This window comes from Xyrauchen texanus, chromosome 6 (genome assembly GCF_025860055.1).
Source record: "Xyrauchen texanus isolate HMW12.3.18 chromosome 6, RBS_HiC_50CHRs, whole genome shotgun sequence".
NCBI lineage: Eukaryota > Metazoa > Chordata > Actinopteri > Cypriniformes > Catostomidae > Xyrauchen > Xyrauchen texanus.
The window spans coordinates 7,174,509-7,195,137 of record NC_068281.1 but is presented as its reverse complement, the minus strand read 5'-3'; the positions used below and the strand labels follow the sequence as shown (position 1 = coordinate 7,195,137).

The 20,629-nt window shown below is 36.9% G+C and overlaps 1 protein-coding gene and 1 long non-coding RNA gene across 2 annotated transcripts in view; one reads left to right on the top strand and one right to left on the bottom strand.

Moving 5' to 3' along the window:
* Positions 1–20,629, bottom strand: part of LOC127645599 (ephrin type-B receptor 1-B-like) — a 323,036-nt gene that overhangs the window by 291,506 nt on the left and 10,901 nt on the right. The window lies entirely within an intron of this gene.
* On the top strand, positions 1,529–20,249 carry LOC127645606 (uncharacterized). The gene is made up of 4 exons (XR_007970792.1): positions 1,529–1,730; positions 3,149–3,237; positions 13,773–13,950; positions 19,107–20,249. It is a non-coding gene; the product is annotated as an uncharacterized LOC127645606 (long non-coding RNA).

The window sequence follows — 20,629 nt, the reverse complement described above, 5'->3', positions numbered from 1 at the left end:
TGGTGGTGGCTGTGGGGGTCGAACCAACAACCTTCTGCTTACCAGTTCAGCGCTTTAGCCCACTATGCCACCACCACTCCAAAAGTTGTTCAGGTAGTTTTTACTTGCTTCTTATGGAGAACGGAATTAAAAACGGCCAATTAGAAAAATCAAGGCACCGCCCAGTGTTTGGTCAGGAAAACATTGGATCGACATGTTGATAGTTTAACTTTAACTTTATTGCAGAATTTAAAACAAAGAGATCAACAAAATCATACAAAATGTACAAGTCCCACATGAACGAGAGCTTTTATAACATTGTGTCTAATTAGGACGTGATGTTAAACTAATGTCACTGCACAATAGTGCCCCCTTGATGTATGGCTGAAAATACATTGCATATTTGCGTTGCACGAAGAATAATTTCTGGATGCAACTTCTCATGAGTTCAAGCAACATTTCGAGAGCGAAATATATAGTGACGCATCTTCTATATTTCAAATTAACAGTTTAATATGACCCACGAGCTTGCCAACTGGAAACCATTATCCAACTGAGAGGAATTAGGTTATTAACATAATTAAGGCATTCACAATAAGTGGGGTGACAATGCTCATTTGCTTGTCAAAATTGCAGCAGAATTCCATGATTTCCTGTATGTTCTTCTCTCGGCATTGTCCTATAATTTCCGCTGTGGTGTCTATTTCATTAGGATCACCTTTGTGTGCTGGCCCTGGTATTAGGGGCCTTTGTTCTTTTTGTGTGTTGTGATGGAATAATGGAGATGATATTTCTGCAGTACCTCTTTTCAGGCAAGGAAGAAAAACTGCCCTTCCTGTCCCTCTGAAAACCCACAGATTAACCGAATTCCAGCTCAAAAAACTTTAATCCATGTTTCTGTCATTTCTGACTGGATTGGGTTTCAAAAGCCTCTCTGCTTTTCTATCGAGGACCAAAGACACAAAAAAGTACTTACTGTAGACTTTCTGAAGAGATCATTCACCCAAAAAAATGCAAATTATGTCATTGTTTACTCAATTTACTTTTTAATAATTAAATCATCAATTTAATTTATAAATTAAAAATGTAAACCATGTCAAGTTTGAAGTAAAGGCTTGTTTGCATGTTTGAATTTGTCCTTTAAGCTGTGAAAGAAGAACATTCGGTAACATTTTACAACAGGGTTGTATTCAACATCAATTAACAATGAACAATACTATTACAGCACTTAAGTTTGGTTCATGTTAATTTTAACATATACCAATGCATTTTCAAAATTAAAATTTGTATATGGTAATTTGTATATTATGTATACGGTACATCACGGTAATTAACATACACAATATTGTTATCGTGGGTACTTCAAAATACAATAGACAATTCTAGATAACCTTTAAGCCAAATTGTTTAGGTTTTTCTGATCGCACAGAAGCTTTTATTCCATCAACGAATCGAGACTTACAACACTGCGTGTATGCGGCTCAAATGACTCATGCGCACTCTGATGTAAACAAACCAGCATGGACTAGAAGCATGGCTGAAGGAGGAACGCAGCAGACCCTTTATCTGCCTTCTAGTAGGGTTAAGACAGTAGAGTGGAAGTATTCTGGGATCCATAAAAATGCAGAGGGAGTGATGGTTTCTCTTTGTGTAAAACATGCGTCAGAAAAGCGGCAGCAAAACACGGGAAAACCTCCAAAATGTTCGCTCATTTACGTGACAATCATTCTGTTCAATTCCGCAACATAAAGGTAAGTTGTGAAACTTCTGCTCGTTTTTCCAAACTGTTTTTGAAAACTGAGAGACAACACTACAAGAGGCAACTAGCTACTGTAATTGACAACTAAGATGACAAAGAATGTAAACTGTTGTTGCCATTTTCATATAATGTGTAGCTTGCTTTCAAGTTGACATAAACTTAAACTCTGCTAGCTACACTTTAACGTATGCGTTATAATACTAAGTCTTGTAATCAATAATGGCAATGTGGCACAGCCATGATTTCAATATTCATTTTTAAGTTAGAGCGCCACGCAAACGTACATTTCCACACAGTGTGACTGAACTTGCGGTTATTAAATTTGTAGCTAGCGCCTAGCTATAATTAGCAACTAGCTTGCTATACAGAAAAAAACATGCGTACTATTATTGTAGACAAGGAGCTAGCTTGATAAAATTAGTCTTGCCTTACTTTAACATTAGCCTCAACAAGACAAGTTGTAGGTGTGTAGCCTACTGATCTGTAATGACCATGACATAATAACTATTTAAATATAAATATGTCAACTAAATGTTATATTTGGTTACGTATCTATGGTGTTGATGGTAGTTTTAGAAACATTGAAGGTTCTATTCAAAGTTCTTCATTAGCTGTTAATTTGAAGGCCAGTTTGGTATTGAAAGAGTAATTAAATTTGTTATTAAGAGAACAAAAAGTTTGTTTATATTTCAACCGTTTTTGTAACGTAATTCAATACTGTAATAATACAGTATGCCGTGATAAAAGCTTCAGCAAATATTGTAATGTGAACATTTGATACTGTCACATGCCTAGTTAAAATTAAATACTGCATTATGAACTAACATGAATTAACAAGAACATTATCCAAGCATTATCCACAATAAATGCTATAAAAAATTATACTGTTCATTGTTTACAGTATCTAACACATTTATTAATGATAACTAATAGACCAATACTTTGGCAACATCACCACCTCCCTCTCACACCTCACAAAAAATCTAAACTAGCTGCAAACTTGCCACAAATCTGCTGTAAATTTGCTGCTTGTTATATTCACATGCAAATGAGCTTGTGATCCGCTGCAAATGTTTGCCAAAAGTTTGCAGCACTTCACCGGTAGTGGTGAACCTCCGGAAAACCTTTGGCAACAATAGACAAGTTGCCACAAGTTTGCCGCAAAGTCATTTGCATGTGAAATTTGCAGCAAGTTAGCGGCAGATTTGCAGTGAACTCTCAATTTTTGGAAGGGAGTATAGCAATAAGACCGGCGTTAAAAAAGTCTTCACAATCCTCAAAAAGTTAGCTGTTACCCTTAAATTGTCTGGTTAAGCTTAAAGAAATTTTATGCTGCGCTGTTTTCTGTCAAAATAGCAATGACAAAAAACAAGGGCTTGACTTTTACTGGATTCCTTTGGTCTCTCGTAGAAGGCTGTGGCTTAAATCCATAAAAGGAGCTGACTGGACCGAGGAGCGCATTTCCAAATCATGGCTTTGCAGCAAACATTTTATTTCAGGTATGTTATTGAAGGTGCATTCAGTAGTTCAGCAGACCACTCACATAAGATGAGGACTGTAGTCATATCAGTAACCTTATAAATGCTGTTTTATTCTACATGGGGGAGGGGCGCCCTCATGGGGGGTGGCATTTTAGAATCACATGATCAGGTGAATACTACACACTTCATTTCATTAATCGTCTTGTTATTGGACACTTTCACTCTTGGATTGAACTGATCATTGCTGGTTGTGAATAGTGAATTTCTACAAAGGCATCTGTAACAGAAAACTATTGATTTTGAATCATGCTGCATCCACACCATTAGGTATGACAAGTCCATGATGACATAGACCTTTAACTCACATCATTAAAATAAAAATATAGATAAGAATATTTTTGATGGCTTGGTGTCATACTGTTTACTAGCAACAGCATACCCAAACCTAGCAAGCTTTGAACATGAAGGCTAATTATATTTTATATTATCTAGCTAGCACTAGCTGTCTAATCTGTCAAATCTAACACACCAGTTTGCCATCTTTCTGCCACCACTTACTGTTAATGTGCTGTACGTAAATGACGGGATTGATCTATAGAACTTTATTGTGAATTGTTAAGGAAAATTATTTGCATTAACTTACATTTCTGTTCTCCCATGTGCACATGAATATGAAGTAAGTGGAGCAGAAAGTCTTGTGCAACTCAAGTGCCTTCCAAAAGGATTTTGGGCTGTCACTTCCTAAAAATTTACAAACATCTTCTCTCCACCAATTGCAGCCTATTATACAGCCATTAGAGAGTCGCTATTGTCAGAATGATGGACAACATGGCAGAGGATACAACAGTTGTAGGGAGTATGATAACTGGCATTAATGAGCTGGTTTTTGACCCAGATTGTAGGCGTTTGAGATGATTCCCACAGCTTTCACAAGTTTACACAGGACTGCAGTCTCCGTGCGAATGCAAGTGCTGAACATGCCAGACTACAGCTGAAACATTACTCCAATAAATCATCAGGATTTGCATCAATGCACAGTGCTGGAAATAGATTCTAAATGTCAAACTCATGAATACAACTGATACAAGATTCACATTGGTTGATTTATCTCATTAACCCATGTTTGGTACTTAGCACAGACTATTTACATTTACGCATTTGGCAGACGCTTTTATCCAAAGCAACTTACAGTGCACTTAATACAGGGACAATCCCCCCCAGAGCAACCTGGAGTTAAGTGCCTTGCTCAAGGGCCCAACAGTGGCATGTTGGTGGTGCTGGGGCTTGAACCCCCAACCTTCTGGTCAGTAACCCTGAGCCTCAACCACTGAGCCACCACTGCCCCAGACTATGCAATTCATTGGTTTGCCTGTTGTGGCAACATGGCATTTACAGTCTGATTACATGTCTGATCTATGCGTTCCTGAGTGTCTGAATTTCAAGCACCAGGTAAAATTGAAACCGGGATTTTGACATGGTTTCAGAATATAAGAAAAAAAGGTGCCTGATTCATTAAAGGAATATTCCTGGTTAACACAAGTTTAGCTCAATCGACAGCATTTGTCGCATAATGTTGATTACCACAAAAATGTATTTTGACTCATTCCTCCTTTTCTTTAAAAAAAAAGTCAAGGTTACAAAGAGGCATCTTCAATGGAAGTGAATTGGGGCCAATTTTTGAATGTTAAAATACTGTTTCAAAAGTTTAGCCACAAGACCTAAACAATATGGGTGTAAATGTGATTTCAGTGTTATAAAATCACTTACTAATCTTTTCTGTGTAAAGTTATAGCCAATATTACAACTTTGTTACCATGACGATGTAATCGAATATCAGTAAAAATTATATTTTAAACAACATTACAGTTCAAATAATACACAAGATTTAACATAAGAATTTATTTAAGTGCTTTTAGAAAATTACAATTTTCACATTTATGTTTAAACCTTCCAAAAATGATCCCCATTTGCTTGTTTTTTTTTTAAAGAAAATACATTTTTGTGGTAATCAACATTATGCTACAAATGCTAAGCTAATAGCTTAAGCTAATGAGCTTAACTTGTACTGAACCTGGAACATTACATTAATTACAAATTACAGTTTTATTACTAAATCATATCATATAATAAAATAAATAAAAAGTATTTGCAGTAAAATGTCTAAACATACTTAAAACTACTTTTTATTATTATTATTATTATTTCTCTATAAACAAGACAAAATATCTTTCATCATATAGATGGAAGTAAATTGATGTTGTTTAAGAATGAGAATGGTAATTTTTGGAATACAAGACGAAAACACTTTCAAATTGTTTTAGAAAATAATTGTAAATTCTTTGTACTCTCATTGGTCAGACTGGCAAACTGTAACTTTTCAAATCACAGAATATTGGCCACCACTATCATAACTGAAAGGAATAATTTACCCAAAAACAGTGTTGGGTAAGTTACTTTAAAAAGTAATCCACTACTGATTACTAATTACTTTTGTGATATTGTAATTAGATTACTTTACTAATTACTTCATCTGGAAAGTAATTAGATTACCAATTAATTGACATTGAAGTTACTTTCTAAAACCAATTAAACCTGCAGGAAAAACAAAAACAAATGTGACACTAATAGCTCTTTAAATACTTTACATAAATATTAACCAAATGACAAGAGATCCAATGCATTTCTAAAAATCCAACTTAACTTTCTTATCTCAAATATGCTGTAGTAGTATCTTCAGGCGTGTGTGTCCACTCTCTACAACCTTCTAAGCTGTGTGTGGCATGTATGTGCCTTTATGTTTATTTACCTTTTGTTTGTGTTGGTGTGAAAGACAGAAAAATAATAATAATGAACTGAAAACATTTCTGAAAACCAATTTGCAGTCAGCTTTGATAGTAAAACCATTGTGTATTTGAATGCTTGTTGTTGTTTTTTCTCAAAAAGAAACAAAATAAAAATTCTGTAAATTTACTCACCCTTCATGTGGTTCCAAACCTGAGTTTCTTATGGGGTTGAAGAAAAAGAAGATAACTTTTTATTAATATTCCGGTCCGTCTTTTCAATACAATGGCAGATGATAGGGGCTCAATTTAAAGGTAAAAAAAGATCCCAAAAGTATCATGAAAGCAGATCATGTGAATTGTGTGTCATATTCCAAGTGTTCTAAGACACAACACAATTGAAAAAACCTCATTCACAGTGGCTTGTGTTGATTATCGCTAAAACAATGCAAGCTCTCGCGTAAACACTGTAAACAAGACGTCAAGATTTTCACATGAGGTGTGAGTAAATTATGAATCTGAATGTTAATTTTTTAAGGCTTAAATACTTCTTTAAAGGCAGTAAAGTACTCTCAAAAGATGGAGGGGCCTTTTCAGACACAGCAGGGGCTTGTCTTTTACCACATCACACAATAAAAACATTATTTCATTTATTTAATAACTATAGGCCTACTTTATTTTCTCATAGTGTGCACTGTTCAATTTACCACCTGAATTGAGAGCACTTTATCGAACAAAGAAATTTGAAATAATGCATTTTTTCACAAGCATGCTTGACATTAAAACACAAGCGGGCCACCATCACAACAAAATCTGCATGACAAAGTATTATAAAATGCTCACGCAGGGGCCTGATTGTGCCTTGTTGTGGTAAACAGACTCTCTGCTAATGCAACTTCCTAATGCCATGCTGAAACTCAGTAGCAGCAAACTAACAGCAGGGTACCAGACACTCTCCTTCTCTTGCTCTTTGGATTGTTTTTGTTGTTCCTGATGGCAAGTGAGCCCATTCTCCTGTGCTGGCCGCTATAATGTGGGCACTTTTCAACAGCGGGAGAGACTGTCTGTAAAGGGACTTCAGACGTTTAATGGCTGGCATCGCAAAAGTAATAAAGACTTTGTGTTAAAATGTTTACAGCCTATCATTTGGAATAGCGCCTCTTTTTGCAGCAGTTTGACTGGGTGTATGCCTGAGAGAGGGAGACTTCAAGGTCAGCACTCTCTTACGTTTCAGCGGGTGCTAAAACTACTAGACTGTAACACTCAAACTAATGTACTGCCTCTTTCAAACCAGCAAACAACAATTTTACTCCAAGGTAAGGAATTTAAATAGCTGCTTGACTTATTTGCATTGTGCATTTTATTTTTTAATAAATGCATTTTGTATTTTCATTTACTTTCCAAACCATTTCCATTAACAAATGCACCGATCGTAATTACAATACTATGATAAAATAATCCAGTGGCCTTTTAACAAACCATAAACAACCTACAGTTAGGCTAGACATTTAAATTTCTTTTTTTTTTTACATTTACAATTGTGTGATGACATATTTAATAGTATTATTAATGAAACATTGGTGTCTCTTATCTTATTGCTTTTGCAGCGGTTTTATAAAATAGTGTAATTCACTACTTAAGGTCATGCGATAAAATGATTTTAACACAGTTAAGAGGGTTTAAGGAGCTCTGATTTGTTTAACGCCTAATGACACCACTTAACCATGGTAATTGGTTAAGTGGTGAACACATGTCCTTTAGTGGCTTAAGTAAAGAACACATGTCCTTTAGTGGCTTATTCCTTCCATTGAAAACAATAAGAATAGTCACTTGAATTTGACCAGATTTTAAGTTTGATGTAATAATATATCACTGAGCCCATTTTCCAGTCGAGCTGTCGCTGTTAGAACAGCAGACCAAACATAAGTACAAAGCAAATCGCCTGACAAAAGGACACTAAACGAAGAGATCATCAAATGTTCACGCATCACATAACGAAATGATTGTCTCTGTTCTCTGTCATTTTAATGCAAGACACCGATCCCAGAATATTGTTACTGGCTGGTGTAAAATATCGCAATTACGGCCTAGATTTTTCACAGGAGGATGTGATTCTAACAAGAGAATATAACAAAGCACCAAATTAGATTAAATGAAAATTCTGTCATCATTTACTTCCAAAACCACAATTTACTTTCATTATATGGAGAGAAAAAAAACCTATATGGAAATGATCTCCTTTTGTGTTCCAGGAAAGTAAGTCATATGGGTTTAGAACAACATGAGAGTAAATGCTGACAGAAGAATTATAATAACAAACAAATATTTCTGATTATAACATATATTCTGCCATGCATGTCAGTTTCTCTTAGACACTAATACTCAACATCGACCCTAAGAGATCATGACATTAAGCCGAGCAATACAAGTGCATGTGTGTGTGTGTGTGTGTGTGTGTGTGTGTGTGTGTGTGTGTGTGTGTGTGTGTGTGTGTGTGTGTGTGTGTGTGTGTGTGTGTGTGTGTGTGTGTGTGACAGACAGCAGGATATTACAGATGTCACTCAGACCAGCAGGCGTCTCTTTTGAGGCTCCCGTTTTCCTGGTTTAGTGTTTCAGAGTGAAACAGTGTATCTGTCGCTCAACACTGATACACCACATATTTTAGCTCTAAGCTGGTTTTAGTGGTTTCAAGGTGGACATCAGATGCCAAGGAACAGATCACCTTTAAACAAAGACAAGAGTCCTAGCCCTTCAGAATCATGGCCTTGTGGAGCCATATATATATATATATATATATATATATATATATATATATATATATATATACATACACACACATACATATATATAGCTTCTCTATACTGTATATATACATTTGGGGCTAAAAATGCAGTGATTAATACAGTGTGCTTGATAAAAATAAGTGCCAAAATCTCCACTTTAACTTTAACTTTCAGATTTGATAGTGAAACTATACAGGCACCACACGTGACTGTCAAATGTAAAAGTGAAAGTAGAGATTTACCACACCTATTATCTTGCTTCAGAACATTTGGATTTAACCACTGGAGTTTTTTGGATTACCTCTAGTTCATTTATGGGATTGTTGGAGCTAGAAATGTCTTATCACCATTCACTTGCATTGTGAGGACCTATAACGCTGAAATATAGTTCTAAAAATCTTGGTTTGTGTTTTGCTGAAGAAAGTCATAAACATCTGGGATGGCATGAGAGTGAGTAAATGATGACAGAATTTTCCTTTTTGGGTGAACTATCCCTTTCATGCTTGAATAACTGCCTTCAAGTTTTTAACGAGGCTTAGTCAGCAGGGGGCAGTATGTGCAACTCCAGCTGAACAGGCAAAAAACCACACTGGCAGCAGACAGGACAAGATGAGGATGCGTTTTTGTGTTCATATACAGCTGATTAATTAATCAGCATAGTGTATAATTAATTTAATTAAAGATTTTAATTGATTGACATTCCTAATAAAAATATAAATGTATATAGAGAGAATATTCACAATGTAATTGCAAGATTTTGCAATAGGATAGCGGTCTCGGAGTGAGTTTGCAACTGCTACAAGTTTTTATACAAATTTGTAATAAGGAGCATTGTACACAGATACACTGCACTTTCAGTTTTCCACCAAATGAAAGGCTCAAGGTGTAAATAAGGTAAATATGATTGAAATATTATTTCAGTATTAAATAATTTTGTATTATAATACTATTCAGGAGTGTAAAGTTAAGTTGTAGTTTATGTACACACTGTTTGTTATAGTAAATATATATGCAGGAAAACAATGTTTTGTTGTAAATTGGTGCATATAAATACAAATATTACATATCATTATTCCGTGTTTATAAGGCATAAGTGAAAAATAGGGGGAAACAGTTTTGTTACTTTTAAGCTATTTTAGTGCTAATACAATATTTTCGACAAATATTTAGCATTTTGTCAAAAGGCAGAAAAATATCAGGATACAATTTCCATTTTTATATCGCCCAATCCTAGTGTTTCCACTTTCATTTTCAGATTAAGCTTCATATTCTGGTTAAAGCTTAAGTGTGTAATCTTCAACTTCACCCAGAACCTTGAAAGTGTCTCACAGCCAGAGGCAACTTAAAAAAGAACACTTGAATAAAACACACGTCTTCACACAACTCCAAATGGCGGATGGTTTCCGAGACAGAAACCAACATAAAAGACGACAAAGTCTGTCTCACAAGAGCTTCATTTACACATTAAAGAAAAGGAAAGTGGGGCAAGCTATTTTCAGCGCTCACCTTACTACGACTCCAGTGAAAACAGAGAAACTGTGAGGTAAAACAGGTGTTGCTGTGATGCATGGGAGGGCAGGTATCTAGGTTGAAAGCCAGTGGGAGACCTAGGGGGCCTCAGATACAGTTACAGCTATAATGAGACACAGGATTAAGCGTCGATCAGCCAGCAACATGCACCAGAGCCAGTAACAGGCAACAGCCTTAAAAATAAAGGCCCCAATTAGAACCAAGGAGGATCTTACAGTCAACCATAGGATAAGCTCTTTCCATTAGAAGAACTTTTAATTACCTAGTCCCTCAGAAAAACATCTATGTACTGGTGCTTAAATGTGCAAAGAAACCAAAACACTTATACCTGTACACCTATAACATAATTATGCATTTGGCAGACACTTTTATCCAAAGCAACTTACAGTGCACTTATTACAGGGACAATCCTCCCGAAGCAACCTGGAGTCTTGCTCAAGGACACAATGGTGGTGGCTGTGGGGATCGAACCAGCAACCTTCTGATTACCAGTTATGTGCTTTAGCCCACTACGCCACCACCACTCCACCTATAATGTGACATCAATTTCCAATTAATTATATGTGCTGTGACTCACCCAAATTGTAAAATAATCGATGAAAATCTGCGAAAATGAAATTGGTATCCAGCCCTCAGCGTTTCAGAAATTGTTAATGAGCACCAAACAGAAATTGATCATCTCCAAAAAAAATATATACAGTGAAAATTATTCTTGATTTATTTATTTTTTTTACCTGTAAAGAACCCTTGAAAAGAAAAATGAAAATGAAAAAAGAAATAAAAAAATTAAGAGTCTAGAAAGTACTGCTAACATAGAATAAAAAAAAAGGTCAGTTATATTCTCTTTGAGATTAAGTATTCTTAATATACCGAAAGCTTGTTACGTCGGCAGCATGGGAGACCCGGGTTCAGGTCCTGTGTTGAAAAGTCACTAGAGTGATTCAGAGGTTGCATTTTCCCTTCAAACATAAAATGTTATCAGAGGTCGCATTAACTGAATATTTTCCATCATTGACCGATATTATATAGCAGTGATGGAAAAAGTCATTTTGACGGATTACACAGAGGGTGATCTATTGTAACTTGTAACTGTAATTCCTGCCCCTGTCCAGCTGTTGGCGAGTGCACATATTAATTAGCTATTATCTAGTATTGTCTCGTCTTTGTTCTCAGTGCATGACGTCTTTGTCCTGTGTAGCTTTAGTCACCGCTACATACAATTGTAAAAATGTCACTGCAGCTGAGTGTGAAAAGTTTCTTCAAACAGCCAAATAGTTGCGATGTTGTTGATAAAAGAGGTGAAAAAATGAGGGGCTGATGCAGATGCAGTGGAGGATGAAGGACTAACAACAGACAACATTTATCAGTCACCGGCAGTTAATGTTATGGGGCAAGCAAGTGGTCAGGAGGGAGTACCGGGCTTAGTGGGAGCAGGAGTTCACGTGGCTGAGGAGGGAAGGTGGCAAAATGTTCTGCAACATCTGCATAAAAGCTAACATGAGTAATGGATTTGTCAGAGGGTGCACGACATTGCAGAAAAAAGCTTTGAATGATCAGAAAATTAGCCATAGCCACATCGAAGCTTCACGGGTGGTCAACGTGAATCTCACGTTCCAAAAAGAAAATGTTAACATCTCATCCCTCCAACCTATCGTGAATGGGCCAGGTGAGGCGGAGACGAAATTCAACGAGGCTTTACAAGACGGCGAATTCTGTGGCATAACGCTGACGCAGGCAGACACGCAGAGCTTTTTAGTTTTGCGCACAGAGTACATTGTGGAGGTCACCAAATCTATCAGAAAAAGATTCCCTTTGGAGCATGTGGGCCTCATCACTGACCTCGACACCGTACTCAATGCATCTCGCTATCTGGGTTATGACAATGCATTGAAGAGCTATGGCCTGGATGCTTTTGGATCACTACGGGTCACAGAGGGGTGCGGCTATGCCACTGATGCAGAAGGCGCACATGCTGCGGGATTTCCTCCGGTGAAGTGAGTGCTTGCAGGATCGGGATATCCTACATTCAGAGAGTCATGCAAACTTTTGATCGCTTCCCTGGGAGAAATGTTTCCCGACTTCAAAACTTTGGCTGAAGTAGCGCTGGTAATTCCAGTCTCCAGTGTGGCAGCAGAGCGCGGGTTCAGCCTCCAGAACCAAATTAAAACTGCCAAGTTGTCTGTCCGAGGCAAAGACGCAAAATCTAATGACAATTGCCTCAGCATCAGTCTCCCTTGATGCGTTTGATTTCACACAGGCGAGCACCAAGTTTAAGTCGATGCAGAGCAGGAGGAAGGTTTGAGTTGTTGATTGAGTTTTGCTCAGTTCATTTTTTATGTTTTCTGTTCATATTTTAATCGTATTTTAAATTTTTTCTTAATATTGCATTGTTCATATGTCATGTTTTAGTGGCCTTCGCTCTCACTGCGAGGGAAAAAATCATTAATTTGCTTCGTGTGGTGTCTCTGTTGTTCATCTGTTCTCTTCAAAAATAAATAAATGCATAATCAATGTTTCTGTTTTCACTGTGGATACAGAAAATCACAGAGAGTCAAGTCAGAGTCAGCTATTTTGGCCAGTATGCAACCACCCAGAACAGCCTTTCCACTATCTAGCAACCCTGCAAAGCTAAAAATCATTCAGAACACTGCAATGTCCTGGCAAACACCCTTGCATCTTGGTGGCGAGTTTCGCATGGGCAAGCAATACTTACATTTTCTTCAGAAAACCTAAACATCTAGTTTAGAATTTGAGCATGTTAACATTGCGGTTTCTTAAAAAATGAACTAAAGTATGTCTACAGAAACTCTCCTTTGAGACCATGGACCAAAGCTGCTATTTACGCCAACATAGAGTGGGCGTCTTGCTGCTTGGGCACATCAGTAGGGGTGGACTCCACCCATTCATACACCCTATTAATGTACCTCGCCAACTCTGTACATCACCATGGGATCCTCATTATCACACTCTAGTCTCTAGTCAGTGCATTTGCAGATTCACTACATTTTCAGAAAACAGAGGATGGGTGAATGAGAGAGAGAGAGAGAGAGAGAGAGAGAGAGAGAGAGATGAATTCGGCTAAGGGTGAGTTTGAGACTAACAACGAGAGACACTCAGATCAGAGTGTTTTTTTTTATCACTTTCAGCCAAGAGAATGGACAAGGCAACAGCTTGACATAAAAAGAGGGAGGAAAAGAGGAGGAAGATCCAGATAATGATCTGAGTCAACGTAGGCCCCATTAAGAGTGCAATAGAGCGAGTGCTTATGTGTATATCCACCTGTCTGTGGCCGTCAGGAAAGGATGACTCTGGTGCTGCTGGTTAGAACGTGGATGTGTACATGTGTTGGGAGAAAGTGCTTCAGCTGGAGGTAAAATGTCTCTAACTCATCTTTTCCCTTCATTTCTTTCTCTCTCTCTCTCTCTCTCTCTCTCTCTCTCTCTCTCTCCATCTCTTGCAGAGACACTTTAATTTTCAGATAAATCTGGAACAATGGTGCACATGCCTGATTCAAGCATCACACACATATGCCTCATCACACTGCCTTGTTAGACGGACCAGGGGGCTGGATGAGACAAAAGGACCAACGTTCCACTGTGGGAAATTATCACTGAGTTGGAATTGGTGCATCAGAAATGGTTGGTGGGGATTTGCCTTTCATTCCAGGGTATGGAAGACTAAAATTAGTGTGGTGATCCAGGGTTCACACAATGAAACTAGGAGAGTAGTAGGCTTTTGGAAAGATATATATAGACTCCTGGAGATAGTCAGTTGTTTTTTTGACAATTGCTAAATCTAAAACTCTAACTAGGTTTTGGGTGTCATGTATTCTGTCCTCAATGAAAGCAAAAAATAGAATGATAAAAAATCAGTTCAGTTTTGAGCGAGAGCCAAGGATGTCCGTGTGCGAGCAGAGAGATTTGCGCTAGCGCAAACAGTACATGGATGCACTGTCGTGATATGCATATTTAGATCTCTACATTAACAGTATTATAACACCATAGAGCTACGGTTTATTAAACTGGACTGTGGTCCATTATGCCAATCATTATCATTTTCATGTATCTTCACGATGCATTTTTATTGTATGTTATATTGTATTTACTTGGTGAAATTATCATCAATCTCCATGCCTCCCCTGACATGATCTGGCACCTCCCTTATGAAAACTGTGGGTTTAGTGCTTAAAACAACACAAGTTCTCACCTGAACATGAGTGCCACTGTTAAAGTAAATGAGAAATAATTTTCTCATAGAATTCTTTTTATTTTTTGGATAACCTAATCTTATCCAATACATTGAGAAGACTTGGAATATGACACAAATCCCACAGTTGACATGTGTGATCATTTTAAGTTATTTTAGCCACAGTATTAATAAGAAATACGTAATTAATACGAACATAGAGATAATTTGGTTATCTTGCCAAGAAGGCGATCAAGGCAGGGGATAAGAGATTACCCTTGAGGCAGGATGGGACCTAAACTTGTGGTGATGGGGTGGAGGGGGGTGAAAACAATGGAGGCATATGAGTGATGATAGACAGATGTGCAGAGCTTATAAAGCAGAGGCTGGACTGTTATTTGATGTGATGCTTGGAATAAATCAATTTGTCCAGATAGCACACATCTCCGAGAAGTCTGATTAAGAGCATTACTCAAAAGCATTGCATTTTAAAAAGATCAGATTTACAAACATTCTTTATCACAAACTTTTGCTAATTTGCTAAACGACGTATTGACAACCGAGAGGAGAATATTATAGACGTAGTGCATATGAGTAATCAACCTAAAAATTACGGCTTCCAGATGTAAACACACAAATCAAATAGATGTCTGGGTAATGTACGTATGCCATCAGGGATATTTCCCAAAGTCTGTTTATCTACCAATGACCGTCTGTTAATGAATATTTTTAATGACCCAAAGTCTGAGTTTGTCCAAATAAGTGGCACAAACATATTCTGTTTAACAACCGTGACCACTTTTAGATGCACACTAGCACTTTGGCTCCTATTTGGCTGAAGCAGGACACTAACATGATTTTATGGTTGCTCATGGACCGGCTGCTTGCCGCATAGAAACTACTGCTCTAAAAGTGAACAGATTTGTGTCTAGATATGCGCGAGCATGCCAATGGGCATGAAATGCAAAGCCCCGGGAGATGGTACAATATCAGAGTCATAAAAGCCCAGATGGTCGACCGCCATGGCAGACCTTCGAGATTATAGATGGCCATTCCACTACGGCCAATTAAAGCAATCTCCACATCACCAAGGAAAAATTAATGGCTAGAAGCTGCAACACTGAAAAATGTTATGTGTATGTGTAGGTTTGTTACTAAAGAATTTAGACTGAAAAACAGAAAGGTCTACCGCAAACGAATGTGTCAAAATCAACAAAATTAGTGCCTCAGAGTGTAAATTAAACAATGTGTATAATGATCTTGATCTGTGTGTTGAATCTCCTGGTTTTCCAAGCTTAGCTTACTTTGATGCATTTGTTGTTTAAATAATTACAATGACTTAGCATGGGCACGTATGAGCTCCAGTTTCCAGGTAAAATTTCCACAGAGTGGACAAAAGCCAGTTGTATATATTCCTGTAACTGCTGTAATACATTCAATAGAAAAGCATATTTTACTAAATCTAGACCCTAACCCAAAACCTAAACCTAACCATCAGTAAAATTTGTATTAAATGCAAACCTCTGAATCACACTCACCATTGTTTTATGTAAAAGCTATTACTTTCTGGTTCCCATGGGATCATAACCCGTGTTTTGGAAGTTGTTCACGCAACGTATTATGAGAAGCTCTGAATGGGGTTGATTTCAGAGTACATGAACTTTTGAAAGCACCTTTTCGATTTCCCATATCATCATGTCGGTAAAAATACTTTAACTTCTCTCCCGCTCCTATCCCAGTTGAATGAGCAGAGAAAACTATAAGTAAGCCATTCATTGGTGGACTATGAAAATTAAACTCTGTGGCGCCTTCAAAACATTGCAATCTGTTTGAGCGCTCTGACATGTCAACTTCAACCAATCAACCAATGGTGTAAGTTTGAGGCAGAACTACCTGTCTGTGCAAACAATGGCTAAATTTGGAATCACATACAAACATTATATTCGTAACATTTCTAACATTTACATATGGAAGAAATTTTGGTGTAGTATGGTAATATGTGATTCAGAATTTTGCCAATGGAAGAACAGTCTTGCAGAGCTCAAGAGTTGTCGACAAAAAGCATTATGTTTGTCACCTCCAGTGGCACACCAAATGACAAATTTCACATGTGCCCAAATCTAGCAAAACTCATAATATAATATATTAACTACTGGATTGTTATAAACTTTTCCATCTGTCTACTATCAAAAGCTTGTGCAGGCAACATAATCAAGGTAGTGGATGACCACATGGGCAAGAGTCACTAATTAATCTGCTATAATTAGGCAGCAGCCGCTCTGGCCAGGAGCCATGCTCACCCCTATAGCACTCTGCTGTAATACAGACACCCCCAATCAGGCAACCTGCTGTGATCAGGGCCAAGCCACCCATTCCCCATCACCCTGCATGCTTAGAAATCAATACTTAATTACCTCCAAGCCCTTCCTCTCCAGAAACACACACAAAGAGACACACATGCTGACCTGAATACACAACAGCCCTATCAAAAGACGTACCACATTATGAAAATAGAAATATACAATGTACTATCGGTGTCAAAAATAAAGCACGGGGCAAAACTTACACAAAAGTGACAAATAAGTCCCCAAAATTAAAAATGACCACTTCATTTATTTGTTAGATCCATATCTTGTCTTTTATTATTACAATTGTATGTTAAAGAATTGATAGACTGATTCAATTCATGTAATAGACTTGATGAAACAGTATATTTTTCATATGGTAAGACAAAAAAAAAAACACAAGCTAATAAAGGTAGAAAAATGCCCATGAAAATCAAATCCAGGGGCTACTAGTGCCCCATAATGGAAAAGTCCATTCTACAGTGCATGAATATGGTAATTAAAGAAAAAAAAATATTGATTATAATTTATTTGTAATATATGTAATATACATACAAAAGCATGTCATGGAATATCAATATACCATGTTATTACCATCTTTATTTTGTGTGTGGATATAAACAGCAAGCAGACATGGTCACATTTCATTCTTCCTGTATGGGCCGGCTCTTTTCTGCCTAAGCGGAGGTTACATTTATGCAATGGCACAGTGAAATAGGGGTTTGTGACGATTCTGCATTGGTGAAGAGGTCATAACTCAGTCTTAATGAGAGAGAGAGAGACTTCACACAACAAAGATATTCCCCTGACTGCCATGGTAAAAAAACACCTGACCAACTGCTTTTTGATTAAATATTAATGGTCTAATAACATTAGTCAGCCCACCCGCTGTCCCAAACCTTGATTTTCTGAGGTGAGCTGATTGCATACAACGAGCAGTTTAAAATCAGTCCAGTTGAGGAGGAAATGCTGCATTTAGTCAGTCAGATATTGGTGATATATATATTGGGGGTAGAGGAAAACTGGTTCAGGTACAGGATGTTAAAACTTATTGAGGTTGAAACCACACTAATTATCTGAAAGTGAGTTGTGATTGTAATCATGTTTTTAGTGGCTTTTATATTTTTGCCTTTTTCATTCAATTGTATTCATAGTGTACTCAAGAGAGGACAGGATATAATGTCACTTCCTGGACATGCATCACCTGGACATGCACCATGGCTCAATGAGTCAGAACATTAGTCTCTAAGCCATGTTTTAACTTTCAATCTCAGACAATAAAAGAAATTGAACATTTGTCAATGAAATCATGACATTGAACAAAAAATTCAACAGGTTACAATCATTTTTTTTTTTTTGCCAAAAATGTAAATTAATTACATGCTAATAAATGCTTGTTTGTGGCTCTTGCTAAGGCAATGCTCATAGTTACACTTAAAAAAAATGGCTGCTGTGGTTGCCAGAGTTTCATATAGTGACCATGTTCCAGGTATTAAGTGAAACTTAAATAATGCAATAAACATTATTAATATATTTGTAACATAAAACACCCCAATGTTCATAACTCTTATCAAAAATAAGGTCACATCATAACTTCTGGTAATGCCTAATAATTGTTTTTCACCAGTGTTAGAGAGCAGGAGAATGTTTTATTAATTTCATAAAAATCACAAGTACAATTGCTTATTATGACTTTATAAACACGTATTTTTCCTCAATTACTCAACCCCTCTGTTATGATCTCAAAATATTTTTACTTTAACACATGATTTGAAAAAAGAAAAATCATTGTAAAACTTGTATTACAGACCACCTACATATACACACTTATTCCAGCATTATTATCTTGCTTGGTAGCTCACGTAATTTCATGAGACCAGGATGGTGTCATGGCTCTTTTAAAAAAGTAATTAATTTATAAGACCAGACATTGGATGCCACAATCTCACGACAAATTTCAACAGGTTTTCTACCATGCAAACTAATACAATCTTTCTTTTCTTTATGCTTTCAATATCCAACACAAAAAGACACAAAATATTCATCTGAATCAAAACTCTGTGAGAACTATAAAATAAACCTGACAGCTCCTTCATCTCTCCCCCTTTGTGTTCCAGCCTCACACAGACTAATCCAGGGGATCAAGAGGTGAAATTAAACCATTATGGCAGAGGGCTGGCAGCAGCTTTCATTAAGGGAGTAATAAATGAGAGTCTTTGTTTCTCAGGCTCCTAAAAACTCAAACCTTTCTTTCATTCATCCAGATCTTTACAGCCTCTCCATCCTCAACCCAAACACAGATGTGGACTCGGGTTTCACCTCTGTTTGCAGAAGCAGAAAGGGGGAGAAAATGAAAAGAAAATCCTGAAAAAAAGATGACCAACAAACTGAACAACTGCATCTGTTTAACAGGGTATACAGCGAGCGAGTATGAGGGAACCAATTATTAGCTGCTCTCTGGGCAGGAAGCAGAACGCTCTATTGCTGCCTGCACTGCCTCAAGTTTGAATTAAAATGGCTCTCTCCCTACAAAAAACAAAAACAAACATAAAAATGACAGTGCAGGGTAAAAAGACGACAGTAGCCTTGTTTCCATCCTCTTTTCATGCTATGTTGTTATCGAAAATTGAAAATGCGTAAGAAAAAGTTTGGAAAATTTGTCTTCAGCCTGTTTCCATTCAAATGGCCTTTTATCGATAAAATGGTGTGCATGATGACGTCATGCCTAAAAAAACACTTTTTTGCATAATTTTTGGTTTATAGCAAAATAAATCTGCCCTTAAGCTGTTTCCATACAGAGTGTGTTTCCAGTACAAATGTGTGTTTATTGCTAATTGTGTACCTTTCGCATCCCAAATATCGCTAATTTTTTTCCTCCGAAGAGTTGGTAAAATGGGGAGAGTATTGAGACAATTCATTGAAATTAGACAGGTTACTTTCGCAATTTACGCAATTTACATTTTCTGAAGAAGCTCAGCAAATGGATCCGAGGTAAATAGGGTTAGATTTCAAATATTTAAATGTTTTAAAATGTTCCAAAGCTCATTTTCTGAAAGTGAACTCCGCATTGGGCAAATAGTTCTGATGAATGTGAAAAAAGTGCAGAACATTCTGATAATGTCATTCAGTCTAATTAAAGTTTGTGTAAGGAAACGGCATGTACAGGTCTAAAAATATATTTTTTTTCGTTTGGTAATTAATTATTTTATTTAATACTTTATTCATTTGGTAATTTATTTAATTTACTACAGGGGATTTTTTCAAAAGTATAAACAATAATATTATTGGCTATATGTTTGTGTTCCAAAAAAGCACACTGAAGCTTTTCTCCTAGTATTGTGTATTTATTTTTAATTAAAACACCTTTGGGCACAGAAATGATATGTTTTTTGTATTATTATTGTGGGCTAATTCCATGACTGTTGTCTATTGTTTTGAATGGTGTGGAAAAGTAACATTAATATATAAACTGGTTTAAACTGTGATTAAATTAATCACAAACAGTGGCCATTCATTTTTTCTCTGTGCACTTGTCGATGTGCATGATAAGAGATATTTGTGTTGGCACTCTTAGAAGTGTCATGTTTGCAGCATCGGTTCTGTTCTATGCCGTTAAGATCAATCCATAATCACGTACAATAAACTGGCTTTCAAAGATGTATACCTTGTCGTTATGATTAACACAGGCTAACGATTGGGGTAAACTCTGTCATGTGACACTATATTTTTACGTTAAAGCCAATTTTCTCAACAAAAAGTGCTTCCAAACCGGTTTTTCACAGCATTT